Below are 7,500 nucleotides of genomic sequence, written 5' to 3'. Positions count from 1 at the left end.
TGTAGGAACAGCAGACTGGTATAGGGATTGATTGAATATGTCCATAAACACACCGGCCAGCTGGTCTGCGCATGCTCTGAGGGCGCGGCTGGGGATGCCGTCTGGGCCTGCAGCCTTGCGAGGGTTAACACGCACACACACACAACTGGGCACAAAAACAGCACACATGCTCTAGTTGTAGTGTACATATACACTCTAGGTATTTTTTAAATATATTTTTAGGGTCTAAGTAACTGTTAACACACACACTCAGAACCGCATGTGGTACATACGGTATAACCATGTGGGCGAACATGCTCACACACACAGAATGCATAACCCGTAGGGGGCCATAAAACATACAGGCACTGACAAATAACTGCAGGATTCTGCAACATCGGCCAAAGGGGCTGGCAGCCTTTAAGGGCTGCCTGTCTGGGGCGACGCCCAGGAGCTCAAATTAGCCAATCACAAGTGACGTGTGACATGGAACCTCTGAGGCTATAGGTAGAGTCCCGATTGATTGATGGGGTGTTAGAAATCTGTGAAATGACTGGGTGCCTGAGGGCCAACACACATGCCCTGACACACACATGCCACATGACCTGCACCAAGGGCATTGTGGTCAGACATTCAACTAACGTTTAACTAATGTCCTACATGACTTCTCCACCGCACACCCATTGAGTCTTAATAATGGACTCGCTAACTGATTAACCCCCTAAAGTCGATTGATGCGCCGATGCGTACATAACAACAAAAAACATCCAAATCTGTCCGTTTAAAAAAATCAATCCACCTTCTCCGCCAGTGCCTCACTTCCACGTCTGCGGTGAAAGGTGGCAGAGCTAGAGCTGTGTTTGTCAGACCATGAGACATCCCGAAAATTGATCTTCTCGCAAAAAAACGTCTTGTAGCTTCCCGAACAGTTTGACTCTCACAAACAGGATGGTGTCAAATCAAATCAAATCAAATGTATTTATATAGCCCTTCGTACATCAGCTGATATCTCAAAGTGCTGTACAGAAACCCAGCCTAAAACCCCAAACAGCAAGCAATGCAGGTGTAGAAGCACGGTGGCTAGGAAAAACTCCCTAGAAAGGCCAAAACCTAGGAAAAACTCCCTAGAAAGGCCAAAACCTAGGAAGAAACCAAGGAGGTTTCGCGGGACTTGTCTGAAGGTAACTGGTACTGGTTTTAAAAAACGAATGGAAGTATGAAGATAGTTTTGTGCCCACCCCCAAAACGTTGTTAAATATGTCAAGAAATATATATATAAAATATATACCAATTTAAAACAATTGTCTATGTATACACAATACCCCACAATGACAGAGAAAAAACAGTTTTTAGAACATTTTGCAAATGTATAAAAAATAATAATATTTAACTGAAATATTACATTTACATTTTAGAATAAAGCTGTAACGTAACAAGGGTATGAACACTTTCCGAATGCACTGTGTATATAAACAGTGCCAGTCGAATGTTTGGACACACCTACTCATTCCAAGGTTTTCCTTTATTTTTACTATTTTCTACATTGTAGAATAATTATAAAACTATAAAATAACACATATATGAAATAATTTAGTAACCAAAAAAGTGTTAAACAAATCAAAATATATTTTATATTTGAGATTCTTCAAAGTAGCCACCTTTAGCCTTAGTGACAGCTTTGCACACTCTTGGCATTTTCTCAACCAGCTTCATGTGGCAGTCACCTGGAATGCATTTCAATGAACAGGTGTGCCTTGTTAAAAGTTAATTTATGGAATTTATTTCCTTAATGTGTTTTAGCCAATCAGTTGTGTTGTGACATGGTAGGGGTAGTATACAGAGGATATCCATATTTGGTAAAAGACCCATATTATGGCAATAACAGCTCAAATAAGCAAAGAGAAATAACAGTCCATCATTACTTTAAGACACGAAGGTCAGTCAATGCGGAAAATTTCAAGAACTTTGAAAGTTACTTCAAGTGCAGTCGTAAAAACCATCAAGCGCCATGATGAAATTGTCTCTCATGAGGACAGCCATATTTAGCTCCTACCGTCCTATAGTCAGGAACTGAAACAGGATGTACCCGTGACTAGAATTATTCAACGCCTGTCTAACCAATCGGAACCCACGCTTCAAGATTGTTTTGATCAAGCCGACTGGGAAATGTTCCGGGCAGCCTCAGAGAATAATATTGATTTATATACTGATTCAGTGAGTGAGTTTTTAAGGAAGTGTGTTGGAGATGTTGTACCTACTGTGACTATTAAAACCAGAAACCGTGGATAGATGGCCAGCATTCGCGCAAAACTGAAAGCGCAAACCACTGCATTTAACCACGGAAAGATGACTGGGAATATTGCCGAATATTAACAGTGTAGTTATTCCCTCCGCAAGGCAATCAAACAAGCGAAATGTTGGTATAGGAACAAAGTGGAGTTGCAATTCAATGGCTCAGACACAAGACGTATGTGGCAGGGTCTACAGGCAATTACGGACTACAAAAAAAACCCAGCCACGTCAAAGACACCAACATCTTGATTCCAGACTAACTACACACCTTCTTTGCCCACTTTGAGGATAATACAGTGCCATTGACATGGCCCGCTACCAAGGACTGCGGGCCACCCCTCTCCTTCTCAGTGGCTGACTTGAGTAAGATATTTAAACATGTTAACCCTCGCAAGGCATCCCTAGCCGCTTCCTCAGAGCATGCGCAGACCAGCTGGCTGGTGTGTTTATGGACATATTCAATCGCTCCCTATCCCAGTTTGCAGTCCCCACATGCTTCAAGATGGCCACCATTGTTCCTGTACCCAAGAAGGCAAAGATAGCTGAATTAAATGACTATCGCCCGTAGGACTCACTTCTGTCAACATGAAGTGCTTTGAGAGATTAGTCAAGGATCACATCACCTCCACCTTACCTGCCACCCTAGACCCACTTCAATTTGCATATCGCCCCAATAGGTCCACAGACGATGCAATCGGCATCACACTGCACACTGCCCTATCCATTACATTACATTTATTACATTTAAGTCATTTAGCAGACCTATGTAAGAATGCTGTTCATCGACTCCAGCTCAGCATTCAACACCATGGTACACTCCAAGCTCATCAATAAGCTTGAGGCCCTGGGTCTCAACCCCGCCCTGTGCAACTGGGTCCTGGACTTCCTGACCGGCTGATCCCAGGTGGTGAAGTTAGGAAACAACATCTCCACTTCGCTGATCCTCAATACTGTGGAAATCTGTCTTTTGAGTCCAAATATGAGATTTTTGGTTCCAACCGCAGTGTCGTTGTGAGACGCAGAGTAGGTGCACGGATTATCTCTGCGTGTGTGGTTCCCACCATGAAGCATGGAGGAGGTGTGATGGTGTGGATGTGCTTTGCTGGTGACTCTGTCAGTGATTTATTGAGAATTCAAGGCACACTTAACCAGCATGGCTACCACAGCATTCTGCAGCGATATGCCATCCAATCTGGTTTGTGCTTAGTGGGACTATCATTTGTTTTTCAACAGGACAATGCCACACCTCCAGGCTGTGTAAGAGCTATTTGACCAAGAAGGAGAGTGATGGAGGGCTGCATCAGTTGACCTGCCATCTGCAGTCACCTGGCCTCAAGCCAATTGAGATGCTTTGGGATGAGTTGGACTGCGGAGTGAAGGAAAAGCAGCCAACAAGTGCTCAGCATATGTTGATTGTTGGAAAAGCATTCCTAGTGAATCTGGTTGAGAGAATACCAAGTGTGGGCAAAGCTGTCATCAAGACGTGGTTACTTTGAATAATCTAAAATATCAAGTATATTTGAATTTCTTTGACACTTATTTGGTTACAAAATGATTCCCTATGTGTTATTTCATAGTGTTGATGTCTTCACTCTTATTCTACAATGTAGAAAATAGTAAAAAAATCATTACAAACCCTTGAATGAGTAGGTGTGTCCAAACTTTGGACTAGTACTGTGTATATATAAATTATATTTATAAATCCTGAGTCATTTTATATCTCCTAGATTTAGGACAGACACTTTGTTTCTGATTATACATTTTTGAGTGTCCTTTGTACCATTGATGAATGTGTTATTCAATGCGTTTCTGGGCTTTAGTGTAAAGGCCAAAATCAATATTTTATTAATATATATTTTTTTTACATATGTTTTTTGTGACACCTAAAGGGGTCCTAAAATTCCAAATCAAATATCTAAATGATCCATAGTATGACCTTCTTGAAACAGTTTAGCACCCCCTCCCTCCCCCAACATCTTAGACTCGAAAGAATTAACAAAGTGTCATCAATGCTAATAAACAGTATTCTCTCGTGTAATATAGCTAATTTTAGCCTGGTAACAGATGTGGTCGTTGGTCAAAACAGCACCGACCGATCTGGGACCAGGCTAATGTGACACGTCCCTTTTCAATTTGCTCTGGTCCAGGGCGTTGGTGCAGCTTGCTAATGTTGAGCCTTCCTGTACCTTGCCTTGGACCAGAGCTACCCTCTCACGTACTGTAAGCAATGGGAATCTGCCTGGGCTGGTCCATAGAGGCATTTCTCAGGCAGCAGAGTATTTTGGGCCAGGCAGTGTGTTATTAAAGCCAGTGTGGCTGTATTTAGGCAGCCTGATTGTAGGGCTGTTTTGTGCCGGGCTGGGTGGGTTCCCTCCACGAGGCAGCAAGAACATATGACTTTGAAAGTGTCCCAAATGGCACCATATTCCCAATGTAGCGCACTACTTTTGACCAGGGTCCTATTACATAGGGAATAGGGTGCCATTTGGGATGCAACGTTAAGCCTCGAACCACTGTTTGATGTGTGCTGTGGTAATGGGGTGAGAGACGCTGTATAGAGGAGAGCACACACTCACTCACACTCATTCGCATACACACACACACACAAACACTGTATGCCACTGTATGAAATATTGTTGACTAAAAATATATAATTGACCTAGGCAAGTCTGTTAAAAGAACAAATTATTATTTACAATGACAGCCGACCCTGGCCAATTGTACTCCGCCCTATGGGACTCACAAACACAGCCGGATGTGATACAGCCTGGATTCGAACCAGGGACTGTAGTGACGCCTCTTGCACTGAGATGCAGTGTCTTCGACCACTGCGCCACTCAGGAGACCTTATGCATGTACTACTCTACTCCCTCTATCCCCCGCACTTATTCCCCTTTTTGTCTTTGGTTTCTTTGGTTCTTCTCGTGAAAATAGCCTGTGGAAATGCTCCCGAGTCTGAGTTGATAGTGTGTGCGTTATCTGTGGAACCCTTATCTATTGGCATCACGTGAAGTGTGTGTGCGTGTGTGTGCCCGCGCGCTTGTGTGTGTTTTACGAGTGTTCGCGTACACCAACCGGAGGCGGAGCCGAGGCGCTGACTGTAATGCGATAGCTGCTCTGTTCAAAAGTGCTATTACACACACTCTCACTCACTCACATACACACATGCCGCCGGAGCGCAGAGACACTCCTCTCCAGACAAAAACACTAGATGAGTGGTGCCAGAGATGGAATGAATTCTCCTTCGAAAGATAGTGTATTCATGTGTCACAGTTCTCATGATTTGCGCTCCATTCTTGTCCGAAATGCGAAGACTTATTTTTGTCGGGTTGATAGTTCAGGCAGCTGTGTCTTAGTGGTCGTAAATGACCGCAGTCCTGAATCCCTGTGAGCAGAGAGAGACGGGGAGAAAGGCAAGCGCTTCAATCGTATTTGGAGGTAGACTCAGAGCCGCTTATCAGACCCTGTAGGAAATAGCCCGGAGGTTCCATATCAGTGGACATGCTCTGTATGGAACTGGGGAATCAAGAGGAATTAATTTCATCCACTTTGCTCGACGAGGCTCAATAACTCAGTCATGACGACGACAAGATGAGAGTTATGAAGTGTGTCTTTCAAGTAGCCTATATGCCTACTTCGGAGGGAAAGCTGTTCACCGCTTTCTTCACCGCTGTCTTCAGCCTATTTTTATTCAATTAAGTGCACTTGGAACAAACATTATTCGTTTGCTTGTTTGGGTAAAATAGGCTACGTATTTGTCCCTACATTTTCAGCAAAAAAAAAGGGTGTGGGTTTTCTTGATGGACAACTAATTTGATCCCGGGAGGTTACCTTTAAAAACAACAAGACATTGAACATTGTCAAAATGGATATGCTATCGTCGCTGTTTGGATTTGTACTTGCAATGTGTCTAACACCGGGAGTCGGTGGAGACCAAGGTAAGTTTACGGTCAGTTGTTGGTCAGTTCTCAGGAACGCATGGGCTGTCAAGAAACGTGTCCGAATGTACCCGACGCTAGACTTTATGGGTGATTTAAATTCCGAATTTGCTTTAAACTATGAAAAAAACGGAAACCTCATAGTTTAAAAAAACATTAGGCCTGCGTCTTGGAGACTGACAGGTAGCTTGTTTTTCTCTGCATTGGGAAAAACTCGGTTTTTTTTTTCAAGTCTGGAATTTCAACACATATGCCGCGAATGGCATCAGATATACATTATCTGATAACCAGTAGATAGATATACACTGTCTGATAACCAGTAGGCTATCATGTGTAGTGTAGGCGCACTGATCATTCCCACAAAATGTTCTCTCAACCTTGAAAGATGAAGCCGTTCCCATTCGTCACCCTAGTTTGTCCAGAACAACATTGCTATTCTACCTTTTTCTTATGCCAAGAATAATTTGACAATATTTCACCTAATGAAAAATGACTGGGTGATAAAATTATTTGATACTCAAAAGCTATTCTATAATGCCCCCCAAAAACAGGAGATAATGATCATTTAATAGAAGTTGCTATAGCATGTTAAAAAGTACCACTGCCGTTCATGTTAGTCGGGTTTTGTAAATGTATGAACACAGGAAGAAAATAGGAATAACCCTACATACATTAGCCTATAATAGCCCAATGACTCTGCTTTGTAGGGTGACAATTCCATAATAATAATAATAATAATTCCTTAATAATTATAGAATAATTTTTTTGAAAGGGAAAAAAACGGACATACTTTATTTTTGTTGTGTTGATTTCATGAATGAATGATAAACTCTAAACCCGTCTGTAGACATAACATAATCCATTGCCTATCCAAAATAATGCGCCTCGAAGTGGTATTTTGCTATTAGTGGATAATGACAAGAATATTAGTTAGACTAACCATAATCATCATCATTAGCATCAACAAGAATACCAACAACAACTCGCTCATTATCTCAAGAGCCTAGTTTTGCAATCGTGGTGATGGTTTGTGCCTCAATCGCGCTTTTGCCTCGGAAACTCGAGGCGGCGCCACACAATCAGTTCTCCACTCGTGCCGCAACAGTAAAACCAGACTGCACATTTGGACAAAAAGGACATCCTTCCATTCCATTCAAGGAATCGTGATGCTTTTTAAGCTCGCTGGCTTGCTCCTTAAGTCGCAGTAGTTGTATCCATAATTAATGCACAAGAGTTGTTGTTTTTTGGTTGTAGTTTTGGAATCTTGCGCAAGTTCCGACTCCTGATATAG

At 42.4% G+C, this 7,500-nt stretch overlaps 1 pseudogene; it reads left to right on the top strand.

Annotated features, from left to right (window-relative positions):
* Positions 1 to 6,136: 6,136 nt before the first annotated feature.
* Positions 6,137 to 7,500, top strand: part of LOC115144684 (neuropilin-2-like) — a 75,976-nt pseudogene continuing 74,612 nt past the window's right edge.

Source organism: Oncorhynchus nerka, linkage group LG2 (assembly GCF_034236695.1).
Source record: "Oncorhynchus nerka isolate Pitt River linkage group LG2, Oner_Uvic_2.0, whole genome shotgun sequence".
Lineage (NCBI taxonomy): Eukaryota > Metazoa > Chordata > Actinopteri > Salmoniformes > Salmonidae > Oncorhynchus > Oncorhynchus nerka.
Note: the sequence above shows the minus strand (reverse complement) of the source record. Positions and strands in the feature narration are given on the sequence as shown.